The sequence below is a fragment of the Enhydra lutris genome, unplaced genomic scaffold (assembly GCF_002288905.1).
Source record: "Enhydra lutris kenyoni isolate GAN:26980312 unplaced genomic scaffold, ASM228890v2 scaffoldscaffold51, whole genome shotgun sequence".
Taxonomy (NCBI): domain Eukaryota; kingdom Metazoa; phylum Chordata; class Mammalia; order Carnivora; family Mustelidae; genus Enhydra; species Enhydra lutris.
The window spans coordinates 10071016-10095336 of record NW_019154135.1 but is presented as its reverse complement, the minus strand read 5'-3'; positions in this window follow the sequence as shown (position 1 = coordinate 10095336).

The window sequence follows — 24321 nt, the reverse complement described above, 5'->3', positions numbered from 1 at the left end:
TGTGAAGCCTGATGCAGGGTTCAATCTCACAATCCTGATATCATGACCTGAACTGAAATCAAGAGCCAGATGCTTAACTGACTGACCCAGCCAGGTGGCCCCTAAAATTGATCAATTTTGTAGCTAGCTTCACCTCTTAATGCCTTCTCATAAACCTTGGTAATATTATTTGTTTACTAGAATAATTTTATAGTGTTTTAGGCTGAGATTTATCAAGAACTGATGTCTTTATGATTTTCAGTTTTTTCATTCAGAAATACAGCATAACTCACTACTAAATTTTTCTGTTATACCTCTTAATGAAGTTTCTCCTGTATGTTCTGCATATTTCCTCAGCATTATTAATGGTACTTTATTTATTCATCTTTTATTCTTAGGATAGAATTTTATTTTTAATTATTTTGACTATTGCTGCTGATATCCAAGCCTATTATCCATTTTATATTTGGTAAGTTTGGTTAAGCATTACTATAGATTTGCAGTGCAGAATTTCCTAAAGACATTAATACTCCAATATGCACTGTCAATATCCATGATGTTGATTTAATGTGTAACATTTCCAGTTATGTGTTCTGGAAAACTTGTATTTTTAACATACCAATAAAGATTAATATCTCATGGAACATGTATTCTGTGGACACTATTCAAAAAATGTTTCAACAGACCTTTTCACTAGCATGATTTATGTTCCTGGTTTTAACCATTAGCAAATGAAATCCCCATCTTGCAAAGCTGTGATATATTACAGTTTCTATCTGAGATATATATATATATAGATAGATATATAGATATCTATATATATATATAAAATCTTTGCATGTTTAGTCTAGATTATTAATTATGTTGACTTTAACTCTTTCCAGGCTATAGAAATGCAATGGTGCCATGAATGTGACACATGAGACTTCATACTCAGTTGTTACAGATAAATCACAGGAAATACCACTGATCAATCACAGAGCCCTTTCCTTTTGATTCAAGATGTAGCCTCAGAATTCTTTACAATCATGTTTTATAGGAAGCCATAGAAAGAGATCAAAAGTGATGCACAAGATAAAAATTGTGCTATCCTTGCAATAATGTTTGTCCTTAGATGATTGTTATTAAATTACTTTATTTTCTATTTCATAAATAACATTAATGTTTGGATTCAAATTTAAACAATATTTATGTATTTCTGAGAGACAGAGTGTGTGTATGTGTGCTGTTAGATGGGGGAGTACGTTGGAGGGTAGCAGAGGGTGAAGGAGAGAAAATCCCAAGAAGACTCATGCTGAGCACAGAGCTCAATGCGGTGCTTGATCTCACAACAATGAGATCATAACCTGAGCCAAAATCAAGAGTTGGATGCTCAACTGACTCTTGATTAAGCATCAACCAGACCACCATGCCCCCCAAATTTAACCAATTTTACAAAAATTAAGTTTACTTTTCACCTCTGGTTCTTTGATATCTTCTGTTTTGTCTTGTCTTGTTGGGTTTTGTTTGTTTGTTTGGTTTTGATATCTTAACTTTCCTATTCTTGATCGATTAATTTTGATTCATTTCGTGGTTCACTAACATAATTTTTAGGTCATTATTAAAAGAAGGTTATGAAAGTAGTACATTTTCTTTGAATACTTTCTGAATACTTGAAAACATCTTTTATGAGCTCCATATATGAATAAAAAACTTAGTGGCACATCACATTCTCAAGTCATATCTTCTGCACTAGAATTCTATAGATGCTTCTGCTTTTTTTGACTCATAATACTGTTATGGGAAGAACTATAAAATAGTGATGCTTATTAAAATTAGTGGGTAATAAATTTCTTTATTTTTTTCCCTTGATACTTACAAGAGTTTTTGTTGCTACCATTATCTCTGTAATTCAAACATCTCGCCAAAGTAGGTAGGTCAGGTAGATTTCTGTTCAGGTGCCTGGATATCAGTGTACTCTTATATTCGTTTAGGGAAATTTTCATCAGTTTTGACTTCATATATTACTTCTGTTCTATTGCTTTGTTTTCTTCCCCTAGAACACCTATAATACATAGTCAGCCTTTTGTCTCTATCATCCAGAATTACCATTTTCTCTCCACTTTTTAATCTCCTTGCCCCTCTCTTCAGAGACCTAGTCAAGTTTCTCCTTCTTTCTACTCCACATCATTGATCCAATTTTCAACAGTGTGAGACTTATTCTTTACTGATACAACCAATTTTTAGAATGTGTAGGTTTAATTGGGTGCAAGAGTCGATAAGCCCTAAACCTGCCTTCGAAATATTGGTAGAGATATGCATGCAACCCAACAAATAGACTCAATGAAGAAAGAATCTCCATAAGCAAACATAAAGTATTTAATAAAAAAAAAAGAACACCTAATGGAAATTCTGGATTTGAAAAGATAGTAATAACAGAAATGAAAATTTTCCCTAAAGAATTAAAGAGCAAATTAAGATGGCAGAAAAAAGGTTCCATAATCTTCAAAACAGAGCAATAAAAATTATTCAGTATAACCAAGATAAAAGATTAAAGAATGAACAAACTCTCAGATACCTGTAATACAACATTAAGTATATCCATATAAAGGTAATTAGAGTCCTAGGCAAATAAGAGAGAGGAAAAAAAGAACATTAAAAATATTTGAAGAGGGCACCTGGGTGGCTCAGTGGGGTAAGCCTCTGCCTTTGACTCTGGTCATGATCTCAGGGTCCTGGGATCAAATCCTGCATCGGGCTTTCTGCTTGGCAGGGAGCCTGCTTCCTCCTCTCTCTCTGCCTGCTTCTCTGCCTACTTGTGATCTCTGTCAAATAAATAAATAAAATCTTTAAAGAAAAAGTATTTGAAGAAATAGTGGCTCAAAACTTCCCAAATTTGATTAAAAGTATTTATCTACAGGTGCAAGTAATTCAATAAATTCCAAGTTGAACAAACATTAAGAGATACACACTTAGACACATTAAATTTTTAAAAAACAAATATGAAGAGAATTTTAAAAACATCAAGAGAAAAAGGACTTATGTACAAGAGAAAAATAAACAAAGCTATATTCTCATCAGAAATAACAGAGGTCAGAAAGCAATGAAAGGAAATATTCAAAGTCCTAAAAGAAAAACTGCCAAACCAAGAATTATACACCCAGTAAAACTATCCCTAAAAAAATAAAAAATAAAAAAAAAGTAAAAACATTCTCAGCTAAAAGAAGACTGCAAGAATGTGTTGGTAGTAGATATACCTTACAAGAACAGCTTAAAAATCTTTCCAGCCAAAAGGAAGTAGCACCAGAAAGTAACTCTAATGGGACAAAATAATAAGCATTGGAAATCATAAATATGTGGATAAATATAAAACACTCTATAAACGTACTTTTCTTATTACTTTTCTTAACTTCTCTAATAGACATTAGATAGTGTAAAAGGAGGAATGAGTAAAAGGAGATGTGTATATTGTAATTCCTAGTATAATCACTAAGAAAATAAAATTTTAAAATGTAGTACAAAACAGAGAAGTTAAAATAGTGTATTAAGAATATTTATCTCGGGGCTCCTGGCTCACTCAGTCAGTAGAGCATTTGACTCTTGATCTCAAGTTCATGTGTTCAAGCCCTACATTGGGTACAGAGATTATAAATAAATAAACTTAAAAAAAGGGAATATTTATCTAATGGAGGAAATTTGGTGTGGAAGCAAAGTGAAGGATACAATAGGAACACAAGAATCTGTCAGAACAAAAAAGCCAAAGGGACAACAGAAATGACAGAAGATAAATATCCTGGGGGCCAAGGAGCCAGAAGGATCCTCAGGGGATGAGGTTATCTCTGGTAGGATCACAAGTCCAGAGGTGGCCTCAAGCACTACTGAATTTCTTCAGGTCAGATGAATTCAGTTTCTTGAGCCAGTCCCACTGCCTGGCACTGCAGTTCTACCTTCAGAGCCTCTGGAGACTCTATCAACCAGGCTTCCTCTCAGGGCACAAACCCCTAGCCTCAGGCCCCATCAAGATCCCCATAAGACTGGATTGAGGCACCATGTGAAACTCCTTAGCTTCTGCACTAAGATGCCCGTGGGGAATAAAGCTCTTGAGATGGTGGAAAAGTGCCTGAACAAGTATTTCCAGTGTCTTTGTGATGACCTAGAGGTGCTTGCTATGCATGCTGACTGCGTGACTATGAGGCCAGAGGACCTGGAACTTCTGATGCAATGGCAAGGCCTGGTCAATGACCAAGTCTCCCTGTATGTGCTGGTGGAGTGGCACCTGCCCCTGGATTACTGGCAGCTGTCCATCCCTTGTGCATTCAGTGGCAACTCTGTCTTTCCTGACCAGTAATAGTGACCAGGACTCAACATCTGCCCAGTGCCCATCTAGGGTCACTTGGCCCCATTTATTCCTCCAGGTCTCCTCCCCACCTCTCCAACATTGATAAAGTGGATATATATCTATATATCTATATATCTATATATCTATCTATATATATAATCTTCTTTTGTGATATATATCACAAAAGAAGGCAGTAGAAGAAAGTATCCTTGTGAATGATTACCTTAAATGTGAATGGACAACATGCCCCAGTTAAAAGATATGGATTGTCAGGCTGGATTTTAAAAAAACAAGACCCAAATATCTGCCATATACAGAAAATACACACTAGATCCAAAGACACATATGGGAAATCTAAGGATGAGAGAAAATATAACATGCCAACAATAACCATGAAAATGATGAGATGACTACTAAGAGCAGATAAAATAGACTGCAAGAAAAAAATTGTGTTAAAGAAAAGGAGAGAGATTTCATAGTGACAAAAGGATTAATATGTCAAGAAAGTGTAACAATTATAAATATATATGCACTTAATAAGAGAACTAAAAACACATAAAGCAAAAACACACAGCAATGAAAGGAGAAATATTCCATTTTCAAATAATAGTTTGAAACTACAATGACCTTATTTCCATAATAGGTAGAACAATAAATCAGCATATTAGCAAAAAATATATAAGATTTGAACAGTATTCTCACCAACTCAACCCAACTAACACTCACAGGACACTTCTAACTGACATTTCCACTCCCATGGAGTGTGGAGAACGTATGATTTTCAAGTACTCATGAAATATCCAGGATAAACTGTTCTTGAAATTTTGTTTTTGAAATTTTGAAATTTTGAAACTGAAAAACAATTTCAATAAATTTAATAATTGAAACCGCATAAAATGTGTTCTCTGAGCACAATAGAATTAAATGGAATCCATAGCAGAAAGAAATCTGGGAAAACCCCAAACATTTGGAAATTAAGCAGCACAACTTTAAATAACTTGTGGGTGAAAAAAAAAATCACAAGGGAAATTTTTAAATATTTTTAATTTTAAGAAAACGAAATCATAGATATCAAAATTTATGGGATACAGCTCAAACACCGTTCACAGGGAGATTTACATCTTTAACATGTATATGAGAAAAGCACAATGTCTCAGCTCAATAACTAAGTTTCTGACGGTAGAAACTAGAGGAAAGGAGAACTAACTATACTCGAGTAAGCAGAAGGAAGAATTCATGCCACACGGCAACACTATCCTGGGCTTTCATGGTGTCCTCTAGGATGGAATATAAATCATGGATCTGTGCTTTTTTTTCTCCAGTGGGCCAGGGAGAAGAGTTTAGGCTGCTTGAGCTATAGGATCTCTGTGGCAGCTACTCAGCTTTCTGACTGTAGCATGAAAGCAGTCGTAGAAAACTGCTTATAAATGTAAGAGCCGTCCTGAGCTTATAAATGGAATACAAAAAGGCAGTTGGCCAAATTTGACCCATGGGCTACAGTTTTCACATCTCTATATAGATGATAAATTGATTTTTTTTCTGCAAAAGAAAGAAAGAGAGAGAGAGAGAAAGGAAAAAAGACACTGTAAGCACTGAGCCCCATAGAGAGAGTAGTTACATCTTTTCAGTCCTGTATCTCTCATCAGTGAGTACATGAGATAACACAAAGTGTGGGCATCCTGGGGAATATCTAGGATGAAAAAGGAGAAGCAGCCGGCTTACCAGTAGTAACAGCTTCCAGAAATGTGATTATTTAGTTCTGGTAAATCCAAGAGGTAAAAGACTAAAGGGGGAATCTAACATGTAATTTGTGCCCACCATGCACACATTATTCATTAATCTTCACAAAACCCGCCATTTCACACGTACCAAAACTCAGGTTGAGAGACGCTAAGTGATATGCGTAGGATCCCATAGATAGTAAGAAGCCAGAGCAGGAATAGAAGAAGTTTGTAGCTCCAAAGCTCAAGATTTTTATTTGTTTGTTTATTTGTTTTCATGAAACCAGGCTCACTTGCCTTGCTGGCCATGATCTCTACTTGGCTGTTTCCACCCCTGCTGCTCCCAGAACTTCCTTTCAGGGTTAGTACATACAGATCACAACCTCCTCACAGGGAACCACAGCCTGGATTCTAACAACTGCTGTGCATTACTTCCTGTCACTCAACAGGCTGAGCCTCAACATTTCCAGCTGAGTAATGGGCCTCTCGAGGATCAGTGGGCATATCAGGAAGGTTATGGAGATAATGGGAGTGAACTTGTTCTGAAAAGTACCAGCCATTATACAAATTGATGGCGGCACTTTTAATCAACAGTAATTGTCTTCAGCCTTGCTTTTTCTTTTCCGGAAATGGACACATCTTTGTGAATCAATCACTATGCTGTATAAGCATGTGCAAGCTCTTTCTACAAACAATGCGTGACTGGTTGAGGCCCCTGTTTCTTTGTAGGCCTGAGTGTGGGAGAGATCTGTATCTGTGGGTGTTCGGATATGTAGGACACCATGTTCTGTTGAAAAGTCAATCTTTTACTGATTGGATTTTAACTTTTTATTTACGCCACCCCCCCAGCACCAGTAAGTTCCTCTGGACAATATTTACTCCTGGAAAACTGTGTAAAAAAAATAGAGTACTCACTGCCCCCTCCTAATTCACAGCAGTATAGGTGGTAAAAACTCCTAGGAAAAGGAGATGGTGTGACTCTGCTTTGGAATCCAATGAACCTCAGAATGCTTAAATTTTTGGGTTAGATAAACATCAAGAAGTTGAAGGCTTATCTTGAAACTTTGAACCTTCAGTGCCTGTTTGGGTAGGAAATATCATGAGATTAAGTTTCGTTGCCTGATTCCCAGAACTTCCTGATTTTTGAAAGGGCCAGAAATTCTTTGAAAAAAGAAAAAAAGGAAAGCCTCCATGGTGTCCAGCTGCTTCTGACAGGGAGCAGAGTGGAGAGAGCCAGATGGAAGGTTTAGGAACCACCTCTTCTCTCTTCTCCCCAGCTCCAGCCAGCTGCATTACCCACTGTTGGGGAATTTCCAGTTTTCACTGTACCTGGTGGTTATATCTTTCCTTGGAGGCAAAGTAGTACAGCCCAGACCTTCCACTCCTTCAGTCTCAAATTCCTAATTGGAAAATTAGGAACAGAGATACCTACCTCACAAGCCTCTCAGGAGAATTATCTCTGGTTGCAATGATTGCAAAGCAGAATGGGAGGAGGGATGAAGAGCTTCCTCCTTTGTCTCCTGCCCTTCCTAGCACTCTAGGGGGTTGAGTGCTGGATATGATTCTTGTTCAGTAAGTGCATACCCACCCAAAGGTGGACAGATGGAGATGACCTGACAGAGGTCTACAGAGACCAAGAGAAGATGGAAGAGCGCTCTCAGCACAATTAATGTGTGTTCAACCACAAAATTCACCAGACAATTGCCAATCCAGGGTATCTCAGAATAACAATTTTGATCTTTTCTTTTTTCAATGCGGAAATTCAGTAAGAAACACTTCCTTACTCATGATGGATCACCATCCTCATCCTTCTCCTTTCTCCTTATTCTAAACGCCCATAAAATTAGAGTTGAGCTCTCTTTGGAGTTGCTGTCTTACAATCTAGTGTGTGAGTATATACGACACAGACTATGCCTATTTTGTTCACCACCGTGCCAACAGCCCCCCCCCCCCGATTCTCCAGCATGTGGAAGGATCAATGTAATTATATAATGCTGGGTTTTTTATTTAAACTCAGTGATCCAACCTACAGTACATCATTAGTTTGTGATATAATGTTCAACGATTTATTAGTTGCGAATAACACCCAGTGCTTGTCTATAATGCTGTTTTCACAGTGGATTGAAACCCCATGGACATAAGTGCCCTAAGAACAAATCTGCCTTTTTCTGTCCATGTGGCCCCCACTACAGGGCTTAGCCTCTTACCTTCCACATAGCAGGGACTCCATAAACACCAAATAAAGGTATGAATTGATTAAAACATTGAACATCTCGTGAGTACCTTCCAGTGAGCAAGCTGAAGAGAAAACAGAACTCCAGCAAGTCCCCTGCCCTGTGGGAGGAGGGCAGGATCTAGTTGATCAGGGGATGATATAGATATGGAGACTCAGAGAACAGTGTCAGGTAAATGTCAGTGCACATACAGTGTGCAGATAGCAGATTCTGGTGGAAACACACCGAAGGAATGAGGGCAGAGGGCTGGGCCTGCCTTTGAGGGGATGGGAAGACTACACAAGCCTCCTGGGATAGGCTGTGGACACTAGAGAGGTAGGCAAGGATGCTGTCATGTTGCCATGCCCTTGACCTTTCTCTTTTAATAACATTGCACTTACAAAGAAAAATAAATAAGGCAATGCAGAAATTAGCGGAGGCGGAACTTTAACCCAAATCTTCCAGACCACTTCTTACTCTAGGTGGGAATTCTCTCACTGGAAAATAGGAGGAAGGAGTCGGCAGAGGGGGAATGGCAGGAGAATGCTCTAGGAGCAGGAGGCAGAAATACTAACCTGGACTGGAGGTTGCTTCCAGGGAGACCGTGCTGGATGCAGATAAGGAAGACGTCCTTCAGGAACAAGGTTTGTGGTTTGGACCTCACTCTGTGCTGGGAACAGGGAAGGTTAAGGGATGTTAAAAGAATCTTCTAGCAAAAGTCGTCAAGCTGTTATTCAAGATAAATAAAAAGCAAGGAATGGAGATGAGTGCAAAGAGCCCAGAGGGACAATGCTGAGGGCCTTGCCAAAGTGAGCCATTCGTTGATCCTCTTATGGATTCATTCTCTTGGTATTCACTTCATTCATTCATTCATTCATTCATTCATTCTCTTAAGTATTCTCTTAAGATTCTCTTAATACGTTCCTCTAGGTGCTAGAAATACAACAAAAGAACAAGGGAGACATGAGGTTTTTTCTAATGGCACCCGAATTCCAATGGAGGAGACAGACAATTAGCAAACAAGCAAGACATCACTTCAGAGGGCAGTAAGCATCGTGAAGAATCAACGGGTAACAGGGCCAGGTGGAGGGGCTGGTGACAGGTGTCAGAGGGTGGACAGGGGAGGCCCTTCTGAAACACTCTCTCTGTGTGGGTCACAAGCAGTGCTGTGTGAGGGCCTGTGGGTTGAGTGTGGGGTGGAGGCAGAGTGAGAGGGAGTCCCAGGGACCAGAGGGGCCAGGAGAAGAGCTGGTGGGGCAGTTTGGGCCACGAGAGTCTAGAAAAGGACGGGCATCTGAGCAAGTGGGACGGGAATGTGGGGAGGAAGACGAGACACTCTGTCTGGGCCATCTTAGAATTTGGGGGTAAAGAGGATGTTCCAGGATTATTTCAGAGGAGTGAGTCTCTAGGACCAATAGGGCAACAAGAAGGAGAGGTGAGTGCCTTGGTCTGGAGGATAGGGGAAGTTTTAGGCGTTATGAAGAAACCAGGTTAAGAGATGGAAGTAGCTGGTAATTCATTTGTGAGTCCTCTTTCTTTTAAGGGCAAAACTATTTTCTTTCCCATCGTCATGGACTTTCCAAAGCAGGAATCCTGACTATACCTCCGGACTGCCTTTGTCAAGCTGTGTGCCTTGGGACGGGTGGTCACCCTGAGCCCGACCGACAGTGTGTAAATATGAAGTTAACAAAAATGCCCAAGGGCCATGGCACTAGCCTTCTCGCGTGAGGACACACTTCACAGGTTTTCCTGTTGAGTTACACAGAGACAGCTCCCCTAATTTCAAAATTGTTCTAAAGTGGACTCAAAATTAAGCAAGCAAACAAAACAGATGAGGAATGAAATCAGTGAGTCTGGAATGGAGAGCTGGAACAGAGGTAAACCTCTGGTGAGACTCCCCCAACAAAGGTTAAAAGGTACAGGGGCACAACATGGATTCCTCTCCAAGCCTTCCCGTCTCGTCACAGAAAGCTAAGGACAAAGAAGGAACACCGCAGAATGCTCATAGTAAATGAGCATTATCGTAAATCTTACTCCTTATCTGGCAAAATAACCTTCATCGGCCCTGAAGTTCAAAAGGGGATATTCGTTTAAGGAGCAAAGTTTATTCATAACATCTCTGATTTAAAAGCTGCCAAAAAGACAATTAATCCCAAGTGGCTCTTTCTTTCAACAATCCTTGTGGGAGAAGAAATCTTGCCGCCAAATCAGAGTCTTTGAGGCTTTCTGGGGTCTTCGTGGGGCAGAGAATGGGTCCCCGGCTTGTGAATTTCGGGTCGGTCCTAATATTGGGATAGGATAGCATAACCTTGAAGATCGTGTTCCTTGGTCTCTGGTCACCCTGGCAAATGCTGTCTCTGAAGGTGGTGGGTCCAACTAAGTAGACAGATGTTCTATCTGCTGCCCTGAGGGAGAGACACTTGCTGTGCTCACCAGCTCCGCCCCCATGGGGGGTGGGGGGTTGCATTGCTTTCCTTGCTCCTGTTCCAGCTCCAGTGGACCCCACTGTCTCCTCCTGTGGCACCCACTGTGACCTGCACAGACCTGCATTTATGAATTTTCCACCATCCTGTGTGATGGGGAAAATGCCCTCCTGCCAGAGAACCCAGTCTTTTGCAAGGAAGACGAGACCAGTAGAGCCGTCATCCTGGAGAAGTGGATACTCATGCCTCTTCTCTTGATTTCCCCAGCATACCAGTTTGGACAAGTGCATTTAACTTTATATCAGGCATTTCTGAGTGTCTGTCCTCCCTTTGGCCTCTCCAGCTGCCCGGAGCCCCTCTGTCGGTCTCCCCCCTCCTACCGGGGGGTGGGAGATGGGGTGGGGGCTGTCAGAGCTGCTTCTCACAGGCACCAGCAGTCACACCTCTGTTTTCACTGCCTCTGCTTGTCCGGTTGAAAATTTGTAGTGAAAAAAAAAAAAAAAAGAAAATTCAGAAGCGAGTAATCACCGGTCTTCCGTGTATCAAAACACTGCTTGTTTCTATCAGGGACAAGGTGTGCTACCGCAGAGCCCTGACACGCGCATTTCAGGATAGACGAGGAATCGCTGGCTGCATTTACATAACAGTACGATCTTGTCTGCGTGCACAAAATAAAACGAGTCTCCCCGTGTCCGCCGCAGCCCTCGCCTGAGATGGGTTCCTGCCTCGCTTGCCCTGTTGGAGCCTCGTTGATTTGTTGGCTCTGGCTGCTCCTGTCTTCCCTGGGAGTGAGTGGGTTCCCTCCCCTCTGAGAAGCGGCAGGCCAGCAAAGCTGAGCAAAACCTTGCAGCAAAAGCGGGCTGAGGTGGTGCCCGGACCATCCCAGCTCCTCCCGGCATGCCTTGCAGCTGCAGGAAGCCACCCACCCGAATTTCAGAAACCGCAGGCTCCTGTGGGTTCTGAGATCCCCCGTGTTTTGTGTTCTGTGACACATGCACACAGTTCAGTGTGTTGTTGGTCGTCTTCTTTCACATTTCTCAGCTCGCACCGGGAAAGAGCAGCCTCTGTGCTGGGCCACCCCTGGGCTGGGCCTCCGTGTCCCTGCTCCCAAACGCCGGTCATGGGCTCCCTCCCAAGCAGCCGGGTGGGTGCAAAAAACGCCTCACTGCCACGCTCTGAGCTCTGTCTTGTTTGGTGTGCCCTGAGGAGGCACCTGTGTCTTGTGGTATCACCCCGCATCACAAGGTGGGGGTCTAAAGCAAACAGGGATGTGTTCCTGGCTGGCGCTTGGTGCTTGGAAGCGCGGATGTCCTAGACCCTGGAATGAGGAAGCAGAGGCTGCCCTGGTTTTGAGCCAGAGCCGAGAAGAGCTTCCCCACTACTGTGGCACCCCCCCCTTCTGCCCAGAGCGCCTCTGTTCCTTTCTCCTGCCTGTCCCCTACTTGCCTTTTGCAGACTCAGCCTGACTCCCACACCTCACCCCCGCCCTGACGCTGCCTCCAGCCACCTTCTGCCTCACCTCCGCCTTCCATGGCCCTGTGTGGCTCTGCCACGGCTTGTGGCCTCTGAGCTCCGTGGGACGGAGCCTTGTGGGCCTCTTATCTCGGGAGTTCAGCGGAGGGGCTGGACCTGGGGAGGCACGCTGTTCCCCACTGTGCCTCAGCCATCTGGTGACAGAGCACTCAAAGGAGGACAATTCCAAATCAGAGCAGGTGGCTGGGACCTGAGGTGGACGCTCCAGCTGCCTCCGTGAGGCCCTCCAGAGGGCTGCGGCGGGCGCCTGGCCAACTGCACCCAGCCTTCCTGCCCGCAGGACCGGCCCAGGCCCCCCACCTGCAGCAGCCGCAGCTCCGGATCCAGGCGGTTGCTGAGGCCCTACCCCAATCCTAAGGCAGCCCTGCAGTCTGCAGGACTCAGTTTCCCCTTCCCACTGGGCGCTGCCCTGGGAACAGCTCCTCAACAGCAGAAATATGAAGCTAGTTGAGAAATCCAACGCACTGTTCTGTGTTCTGGTTCCCTCCCCGCCTGCTAGGTCTGGTAGCAGGACAAGGCCCGCAGTAAGCGCTCCAGCTGCCAGGAGCGATCGTGCAGTTGTGAGGACTTCCACCCTGGATTTGCGTTTTGTAGGGGAAGGCCAGTGGATCACGGAGCATGCGCAGAAGGAGCCTCAGCGCACAAGCAGCCCCCCTTCGCAGCCGCCCCCTCCCTGGAACAGGTTCTTGGCCGCCTGTCCCATGCCTCTACCGGGCCACCGCTGCCACCCTCCGCCCTGCACTGGGACCTGGGCCTGGATGGGGTGCCTGGGGACACAGACAGGGTCAGGTGTGTGCAGTCGTGGGGTTGGGCCCCCATACTGTGAGGGCCTGTCGCTTCCCCGTGATTATCCCCCTGCACCAAGGAGATGACCCTAAATAGCAAATAAAAACCATCATGTTGAGTTAAGAGAGAGACCACGAAAGAAGGAGAAAATGCCTTTCCTGTTTTTTGGACCAGGGGCTGGTATTTTCAAGATGCGTGGGACCCTGAGCATTAGGGGTCTGGTTCTGCCTGGGTACCCATGACCCAAGATTATTGATGACATATCGGCTCCTAGAGGCCTCCATGCAGTCTGGTCATTTCAATAAAAGTTCTTAAGGAACAGGGTGGGAGGAGAAGAAGCCCCGGGAGCATGGAACGGAATGTCAGAGGATACAGAGCACCGCCGCCTCTGTCTTGCAGCTTCTGTTCTACAGAAGCGGAGGGCCTCAGGGGCCAGCAACGGCGGGGGGGGGTGAGGGGGTGTCAGGCCACACCCTCCTCAAAGGTAAAATTTCTCCTGGAGGATTTAGGAGCTGCCTTCTCTGCCCTTGTATCTAAAATTAGGCTGCAGTTTTGCATCTGCAATTATTTGTGCTCGGAAATAAGGAAGTGAGATGCCCACCTACTGGAAACACAGTTGGGGGGGCTGCTCTGGGAGGCTAGTGTGGCCCAGGCCTGCAGACCGTGAGCCACACGTGCAGGGGAAACCAGGGGCTCCAAATGGCAGATGCAACCAATGCAGTTGCTTAGGGCGAGGCGGCGATGGGGCTCGGTTTCCTGGCCTGAGATGGGGAGGAGCACCCAGGCTTCACAGGCAGGCGGTGATCCCGGCTAGCTGTCACTCCCACTCCTCTGCTCCCTGGGCTCTATGCCTTGTTGGGGTCCCCTCCTTGTCCTGTACGTACTGGCTCCGTGCTGGCTCTCTGCTGGGCATGCCTTATGTGTGCATGCAGTTTCTTCCAGCAAGCTCCTCAGAACTCGATGTGAGCGGGGCTGATCCCAGGGCCAGCTGCAGAAGGAGGCCTTCAGGGGCTGATGCCGGGTGTGTGGCCCATCATCCAACCAGAGCAATCAGTTACAGGACAGGGGCAGGGACAAGGAGACAGCCAGAGCCAGGGAGACAGCCAGTGCCAGTGATGTTCCCCAGGGCCTTTGGAAAGAGAAACTGTGCCTGATGCAAGAGCTTCAAGGGCACATATTCTCCCTTCCTCTAAATGCTGTGTCTGGGGGCGCCTGGGTGGCTCAGTGGTTAAAGCCTCTGCCTTCGACTCAGGTCATGATCTCAGGGTCCTGGGATCGAGTCCCGCACCGGGTTCTCTGCTCAGCAGGGAGTCTGCCTCCTCCTATCTCTCTCTGCCTGCCTCTCTGCCTACTTGTGATCTGTCAAATAAAAAAAGAAAAATCTTTAAATGCTGTGTCTGAGAACCAGAGGCATAGACGACAGCGTGGAGCTTATCTGGGTGAGGGCCACCTCAGGGAGTCCGAGGGTGAGGCAGGCGCAGTAGCAGGCAGACCTCGCAGATGGAGAGTCACTGATTTCCTCGCTGGTCTGCTGTACCCAGCTCTTCCTGCACCTGCCATTGACCTATTATTTGAATGAGTGCATTGCCGAGGTTGTTTCGATAAGTTTAGGATTAATGACTTAGTAAGTATTAAATTCTATCTTAGTGTTGTTCAACTTACGTTTTTACTAAGTCATGAGTCTGACTACTAATTTTATCTCTTCTTGACCATGTGACAAGGAAACTGTCTCAAAATTGTTACCTGGGTGGGTCTCTCTCTCTCTTTTTTTTTTTTAAAGATGTATTGATTGACTGGTTGATTTTCTTAGAGAGAGAGCTGGGGAAGGAGCAGAGGGAGAGAAATTCAAGCAGACTACTTGCTGAATGCAGACCCCCGACATGGGGCTCGATCCCATGACCCTAAGATCACAGCCTGAGCCAAAATCAAGAGTCCAGTGCTTATTTGTCTGAGCCACACAGATGTCCCATTACCTGGGTAATTCTATGGACCATGTGATTCATGCACCCTCTCTGGAGAAGACCCTCTCTTATGTGTGTTTGCACACCAGGGAGAATGTGAGCCTGGAGCTTGCATCATACCGATTCTGGAAAAACAGTCAAAGCAAACAAAGGGGCAGAGCGGGACACAGAAAGTGTGATGGGCAGAACCCGAACTTGACCCCCAGTGACCCTCACCTTTATAAAATTTCCTCCCCTTGAGTGTTGGCCGAATCTGTGAAGGTGATTAAGATACCCATTCCCATTATTACGTTGTGTTATATGACAAAAAGGATTTTACGGGTTTTATTAAGGGTGATGATCCGCTGACTTTGAATTTATGAAGAGACGAATTATCTAGTTGGACATGAGCCCTTTCAGTCCAGCACTAGAGGTCAGAGGCGGGAAGGGAGAGAGTCAAAACATGAGAGAGATTTGGCATTAGGGAGATTCTCCACTGCTGGCTTTGAAGATGGAGGGGCCGCTGGGCAGGGACCATGAGCACCCTATAGGAGTTGATAGCTGTCTCCTGCTGACAGGTGACAGATGGGATCTGAGTCTTGCAAGCACAAACAATGAATCTGTCAGGAACCTGACTGAGTTAGGAGTAGACTCACTGTAGAGCCTCCAGAAAAGAGCTCAGCCCAGCCGACACCTTGACTTCAGCCTCGGAAGACCTGAGCAGAGAACCCAGTCAAATCTTGACCAAACTTCTAACCCACGGAGCTGTGACCTGACAAGTGGGAATAGTCTGAAGATTCAGATTTTATGACATTTTGTGATACAGTAATAGAAGGACCTTGCTTGAAAGCCCCCACCCAGAGCCCTACAAAGCCGTTCTTTCCCTGGCTTCTCCAATTACTTGAGGAAATAGAGTCCTCTATTTGTTTAGGTTTATTGCAACTGGATTTCCATTCTTTGTAACCAATGTCTCCTACCACAGCTCTTCAATTCTGTTACCTTCCGATACACTTCAAGGAATAGACTTCTGGGCAAGGCATAATCATTTTCTTAGAAATTTAGTGAGAATTTTTACTTGTTTTCAAAAAGAGTTGGGTCGATATACTCTGCCATCAAAAAGCCAAGAATATGCCGACGCTGGCATCGCTTTACCATTAAATTGCTCCTCTTCTGTGATTTTTTTAACAAGGTGATTAATTTGTACTTCTGTGGAGGGGGGGGTTCAACTTTCAAATTGGAAATGTATAATCAATCTGTGTGAAATGTCTGTTTATTCATTTTCCCCAACATTCTATTGGAGCGCATATATTTTTCTCACCAATTTTTATGAGAATCCAAATAAATCTATGTTGTATTTATTGACAATTTTTTCCAGTTTGCTTTCCTTTTAATTTTCTTTCCATCATGTACTTTTTTTGTAGGGCCTTCCTATTGCTTATACCCCACATGTATTATTGGATCCCTTCCTGATTTCTTATATAGGCTCAAAATTTGGGTATTATGAAAACTTTCTGATACATATTTTACTTCTATATTTATTTCTGGAATTTGTCTATACCATGAAGTTTCCCAAGGATTAGATCTTGGATTTATATACCCATTTTGGTTTTTGTGTTTTTTCTGTTGTATTTTTTCTTCTTTTATGGTCGTTCTCAGTGGTCTTTCTGTCACTAACGACAGAAACCCAATTTGAATTGGCATGAACAACCGCCGATGACTTATTTAAGAGATGCTTGACTGGGTTGCAGATGTGAGGGGCCCGCGGGAAGAATGAGCATGTGGGGAAGTCTTGGGTGGGTGTGGGATGCTCTTTGCCTGCCACCCCCTTCTTTCTCTCTCAACTTCAGGATCTCAGCGTATTACTTTTTTTTCACAGGCAGACTCATCTCTATGCGGAAGAGAATGTGGGAGCTCCGGCCTGACCCCTTATGGCACCCAAGGCCCCCAATGACCCTGTTCTCCAACCGTTACCAGGAAAGTCCAGGAAAGGCCCCACTGGCCCAACATACAGAATCAAGTAACAATTGGTGAGTATTTACCCAGGAAGAAACTTCTCAGCTCTCAAACAAGTCTTTCAAACACCATTTTAAATCTGAGCGTGCATGACCCAAAGCCTCCCAGATGTCTCAACCAGGCTATGGACCAAAGCTCTCTACAAAGCTGGAAACAGAGGTTCTGTCACTGAACAGTGCCAGGGGCTTCATGGATAAATAAATCAATAAATCAATAAATAAAGTAGGGTGACCAAGAAAACAGCATTCTTTTTTTTTTAAGATCTTATTTATTTATTTGACAGAGAGAGACAGCGAGAGAAGGAACACAAGCAGGGGGAGGGAGAAACAGGCTTCCTGCATAGCAGGGAGCCCAATGTGGGGCTCAATCCCAGAACCCTGGGATCATGACCTGAGCGGAAGGCAGACACCCAACCACTGAGCCACCCAGGCGCCCCGGAAAACAGCATTCTTGACAGAGCTCAGCCTGAATATCACTGTCTGCTGGTACTACTGGTTACGTAGCAATGTATCCAAATTCTCTAGGCTCCATTCTTAAATAAGTTGACCCTGGTATCCCGGAACACCATGTTGCAATACCTAATGATGACCTTAAAGACACGCTTTCTTTTTTTGCGGGGGGGGGGGTGTAGTAAACTTCTCTTTGCTACCTAGAATACTTCTGTTTTTCCAGTGAATGTTGGTTAACTTTATTTGCATCATTTAGGGCTTTGATTTTAGTCAGCATAATTAATAATTTACTCCCTGACTTAATGCGGCTGTCGAGGGGAAGAGGGAGATCTGGTTCAAACTGTGTTGCTCCCTATTATGGACAGCTATGGGCATCTTGTGTGAGCTGCCAAGTGTATTACAGAGTAATAAATGTATAACGAGCCCAGCCGCCTGTACGCTTGCTAAAAATGAACTCTCGGTTAAGTAAGAGAAGCATTTCCATTATGCTGCCTCTGCTGAGAAACTTTGCGAGTGGTGGACAGCCCTTCTCCACGTGAGTGCAGTGTGTGTGTGTGTGTGTGTGTTTGTGTGCGCGCGCGCGCGTGTGTGTAAATGAGCAGCCTCAGCCCCCGTAAATTCTGCATTATTTTAGAAGCACCGCTTCTAAAGAAGTTATGTTAATCTAGAGAGATCCTGAGTCGTGTTCTGAATTAGGCGTCATGTGACAGGGCTTTGTGTGACTCAAAATCTTCTCATTTTACTATGTAACGGGGCATGGCCAATGCCTTTCCAGCATAGCCTGTGGGTGTGAATTGGTTAAACAGCAAACCCTCCAAGGTCTGCAGCTGGGGATTCGTGGGGGAGGGGTATTTGCCAATTGGACACAGCCACTGTGGGAGAGTGAACCACATTCACCATGGGGCAGAATTGGGTCCCATGACACTGGGTACAGAGGTGTCTGTGTCTTCAGAGAGTTCATTCTAAAGCAGGGGAGAGGAAGGAGAAGACTTAGGCCCATGTAACCAAAAAGTTCCCAGAACCTTCTAGAGAGACTAAACTGGAGGAAAGACTCTCCCTTAGACTCAGCAACAACCAAAACTATTTAAACAGGGCAGTGGGGGATGAACTCCAAATATGGACATCGATCACTTGCAGACACAGACTGGGAATCCCCTTCGGTCAAGGTCAAGTGCTTGCCACCAGGACGAGTCCCTTGTAATGACGTGGGGTGGGGAAGGTGCAGGGGACACTCTGAGGCATGTGTGAATGATTTGGATCTGATCATTCAGGACGCTGACAAACAGCAGGACCCCACGTCTTTCCACCTCGCCCAGCTGAGGACGTCTCCCATTCTATAACAAAGTGGGAATGAAGGTTAATGCCAGATGCTTTGCAAATTAGTGAGTTACTTCTATCCGTATAATCAAAAGAGCCGTCCACTGATTGTCATCCGTTCTCCTAGAATAGGATGTTTAATGAAAACCAGCTTCTAAATTGAGTAAACCACAGGTAGCATTCACTCTGTATGAAATGACACGTTGCAACACTTAATGATAACTTTTAAGGTATATAAGTATTTTAACAAAATACTAGTATTTTGTTAATACTCTAGTATTTTAACAAAAGCAGGGAGACTTAGAACTTTGCCTGAACATCACTGTCTGTTGTACTTCCAATATGGACAGAGTCCAGGATTGCCAAAATTTAAAAAGGTTGAAGCAAAAATAATGGTGCTGGATTCAGTTCTGTGTTACTTCATATACTTGTGCCATTTCATTGAGTTCAACACAATGAGCCCTTCTCCCTTGGGTAGGAACCAAAAGGGTCTAGGCCCACCTTTCTACTAAGCAGCTAACTCCCAGCCTCTGCCTCTGGCCATGAACCCCACTGGATATTGGAGAATGGAGCCCTCCAAATCATGGGGACACACACAAAGGAGTCCAAGTGGCAGAGCTCTGAGTCCCCAGCATGGACTGCCATTTTGCAACAAGAATTCAAACTTTCATCCAATAAACATTTATTGTGCACATGTGTATGTATAGAAGAAAAGAGCTTCAGGACGTTGTCATTAGAAACAGATAATGTGACAGTGATCAAAAATAACTTGACTAAACCGAGATGGGGGGGGTACGAATGGGGGGCAGCATCCGAATAGGGCATACAGATTCAAAAGCTCCCTCCTGGAAGGACCATGACTTCCCATCCTGCAGAGCAAAGTTTAAACATTCGTCTCTGAAGATGGCGAAAGCACAAGAACAGCTGTGCAGAAATGAACACATTATGTTCTCCTAGAAAAACATGTTTAATTAAGTGCCTGCCATGTGCCAAGTACCCTTCTAATCCCTTTACATGCCTCTGTGACCATCACGACAGTGACTTAGAACAGACTGTGTACTGGGCATGCTTTAAATTATTTACAAATACTAATTCAGTTAATCCTCTAAGTAACCCTATGGACAGGTACTGTTATCAGCCCCATCCTACGGATGAAGAAATGGAGACACAGAGAGGCTAAGTAATTTTCCCAGGGACACACAGCAAGTAGGAGAAAAAGCAAGGATTGAAATCCAGGCAGTCTCACTGTGGACTCCATGCTCTTAACCACGGTGCTTTATCCCATGTGGGGAAGCAGCAGGTGTCAGGCTCAGGAACAGGAGGAAGCAGGACTGGGGTGCGTCTGCTTCAGTGGGAGCCTGTCCCCAGTTGCCAGGTGTACAAACAGGCAAATTGTAGCACCTTCAGCTGGGCTGTAGGGACGAGGGAACTGCAGGTAGTGGAAAAGGAAAAGTAACTTTACTCTGGATATATGTGAATTCAAGTCCTAACATCACAACTGACCGGCTGCCCTGAGCTTCAGTTTTATTCATCTGCAAAACAGGTAATAATGTCTGTCTCCTAGGGGGTGTTATGGGGATTCAGTGATGCTTTAAAACGGTTCACACAGCGTCCACCTTAGTTGGTGAGCTGGAGTGGCCGATCACTTCTCTGATCTGGGTCCATCCTTCACAAATGAAGATTCCGTGGTGTGACAGGACCAGGCACTACCCTTCCTAAAGTGCTCCCGGTGGGTTCTCGGAGCCTACAGAGAGGCTGCTGATTCGTTTTGGTGAAGACACAAGCATCCAGGCCACCCAGACCACAGCGCTGTAACCACTTGTGCCTGAGGTCCCTTCCAACTCAAGCAGTCTCTATTCCAGGAGCGGAGATGATCCTACTTAACGGTCAGCACCAGCAAGCTGACGAACACTTGCAGAATGAAAATATGTTTGCATTGGGAAATTAAATGAGGACTGTCCTTGGGCAAACTTATTTTGCCTTATATAGAACGTATAAGCTGAAAACACAATTTTTATGTGTTTAAGTGCAAATTAATTATTTCTCAATTCTAATAAGCCCATAATTAGCATGTTTAGAAAAAAAGAGGGATATTGGAGAGGAAAGCGGAATCCTCTTTGTTTAATTGAAATTCCCATAAAATCAAAGTGAAAATTTGGTACATTTTCAGATTGTCCAAATGGAATAAGTTTTCCTTTTTAAACAGAAAATTAGAAAATAACTCTCCGTGCTTTGGTAATGTCCAAATAGTGACGAGTAGCATCAGATGATAATTCCAAGCAGCTACTTATCGTTAGATACATACTGCTTTGATAGTCAAGATAGGGGATTATGTAAGTGAGATGTTTGGGAGAGGCGGAAAAAAGAAAGAGAAGGGAAAGGTGATACATTTTTCTAATCTGATTTTTACAATGGCTCCATTACTCTCGTTTACACTTCATTTGCTCTGCGCTTCTAAAGGTATACGGCTCGCGAATGGGTTCCACATCCCCTGGAATACTGCCTATAGGGCTCCATATCTTAAAACCCAACACCTCTGGCAGAGCTCCCTAATCCTCTTTAATGGTTGGGCTGATTGATCTCATTAATTGGCAAAAGCTATTTATTTCTTCTCTAATAAATAGTTCTTAATTCAATTAATCTCCTTCCTAGAGCATATGCTAAATTTAGAGATAGCTCTTCAACTGCAGAGGTACCATGATGCAGGAAGATTGCTATAATAGCAAATTCATTCTTTCCAGAACATTAGCCCAGAATTTTTAATAACCTCGCAGGAGCAATCAGGTTTGCACAGCAGCACAATGGCTAAGTCTCTGGCCCAATTTATTCTCTTACTCAGATACCCACTCTAATTCACGAGCTTGAAACGTATCAGTTTTAAATTGGGAATTTAGAGGTCTTCTTGATAGAAAGCAGTAAAGTAGTACGCTCCAATTCCAGGCATGTCTAATGGAAATCTTATTCCTAACTGTTATTAAATTACTTGGATATTGTTTTCGTGGTTTCTGTGACCCATTACATTCTGTAACATCTTTATTTAAATGGCATCTTGGGCCATCTTTTCAACTACCTATTAAAAAAATAACCAAGTCATCTATAATAAGGGAATGCATCTATTAACAGCTGTAAATTGAATAAATTCTTCTTCATTTTTAGATGGTCAACAACTGAAGGAATCGACAACCATTCACGAAGCATCATAGCACCATCATATGTCCAGGATTGACTTGATCTAGGTCTCTTTGCAAAAGTTCATTTAAAAAGAGCTTTACACTTCTGATGCCTTTTCCTTGTCATGTCTTTATGCAGCCCGATCCTGGTTCTCGCGTCTTCTAAATTTCCCTGATACTCATATTGCAAATGCCATTTCTGAAGTTTGCAGGGAAAAAGAAAACATGCCCAATGTGCAGATAAGAGACTTCCTTGTCAGAGAATCATGCATTTGGTTGGCAGAGAGGGCAAAGAAGTTCCAGTAAAGTGAATGGTCCAGTCCACCACTGCGGAGAAAAAGGAGGACAAAGTTCTTTGTAATGGGTCAACATCACAGAATATGACTCAGCTTGGCAGCCAGGATCAGCCATACCTCACACAGTGACTCATTCCCTCTCCTACTCCCGCCCTCTGCGTTCTCTCTTCCTTCTTCTCCGATGTCCTGGTCATCAAATCTTCTACTTGGAGGAATTCGAAAGCGTGGGTGTGTTTGTTTTGTTAAACAAAAATGCTTCCTTTAAAAAAAAAATTACTAACTGTTAAGATCCCTTTTTTAGATTTTGTTATATGAGAAAAGCCAAAATTTAGGAAACAAAATCCTTAAATTTACATCAATAGGGAAATGATTAAGGCGAAATGATGTGTCCATATTATAGAATATTACATATTTCTAAAAAGAATGAAGTAGAACTGACCGCTTGACATCAGAAAATTGTTCACAGCATTTTTAATTCTTTTTAGCTGAGTATTGAGTAGATACAGTACCATAAACATACATGAAGTATAAGGAATAACCATCCAGCAGCCATGAACTCACTTAGAATTTTAGGAAAACCAACAATTAGCATTACTTTGAGGTCCTTCCTAATCTCATCTCCCTGCTCAGAGTAAATCACTCTCTGGGATTTTGAGTTTATTTCCCTATATTCTTCAGAAAATAATTCCTATTTTTCCACCACTCATAAATAGATTGTTTTTTATGTGTTTGGACTTCACAGGAATGAAATACACACTTCTAAGAGTAAACTCTACACTTAACGTGGAACCCAAACTCACGATCCTGAAATCAAGGGTCGTAGGTTCTTCTAAGCCAGCCAGGTGCCCCAGAAGTCTACTCAAAAATCAGTTTGTGACATCTATCTGTATGCATGAAAGTGTATAGCTGGTTCATTTGAACTTCTGTGTGTATCCCATTGCAAGCATATACCACACTTTTTACAGATACTCACCAGTGGGCCTTCTGGTTCCTTACAGTCTTTGTTATTACAAGAAGTGCTACTGCTCTTTCTATATTTTAATTTTCCTTTGGACCTGGTGACCTGGTAATGTAGTTGTAATTTGCATCTACCTGAGGACTGATGGAGATGAACATCTTTTCAAGTGCTCCTAAGTCATCATGTTCTCTTTTCTAAGTGCCTATTCAAACCATCCACCATTTTGCTGATGTTTTATGAGTGACTTTAAATATCCCATGCATAAGGGTTTCTTATGTATTCTGAAAATGATTACTATATGTATTAGTGAAAGAATCTCCCAGTTTGGGGTTTACTTTTCATTTACTTTGTAGTTTTTAATATTTTTCTATTTTTAAATTTTTTATTATTATTATTATTTTATTTAGTTTTTTAAGTCTTAATTTTTAAAAAGATTTTACTTGTTTATTTGACAGAGAGAGATCACAAGTAGGCAGAGAGGCAGGCAGAGAGAGAGAGAGGGAAGCAGGCTCCCCGCTGAGCAGAGAGCCCGATGCGGGGCTCACTCCCAGGACCCTGAGATCATGACCTGAGCCGAAGGCAGCGGCTTAACCCACCGAGCCACCCAGGCGCCCCTAAGTCTTAATTTTTAGAGGGGTTTTAAGTTTACAACAAAATTTTGAGGGAGATTCTGACATTTCCCTTCCAGGCCCTACCACCACACATGCACAGACCTCCCCATCATCACTATTGCTCTCCCTTGGTGAGTGTTGTTTGTTTGTTTGTTTGTTCATTTGTTTGTTCATTTGTTTACCAAGGAAGAACCTACAATGACACATCATTAATTTCCCTCAAAGTCCACGGTTTATGTTTGGGTGCACTCTTGGTGATATATATTCTATGGATTTGGACAAATGTACAATAAAAAACATCATTTTATCATGCAGATATTTTCACTGGCCTAAAAATCTTCTGTGCTCCACCTAATCTTCATCTTTTTAAAATATGCTTTTTGTGCCAAATATTTCTAACCTTGAGATTGTGAGGAGATTTCTCTATATTTTCTTTGAAAGTAAAAGTTTAGTGCTTCACAGTTTGGCTTTTAATGATTTGATTTTAGAGGAATGGATTGCAAAAAGGCTTTGTATTTATTTGTTTTTCCTTTTTGGATAACAAACTATTCTCCAACTATAACTTACTGAAAAAGCTTTTCTTCTCCATTACTT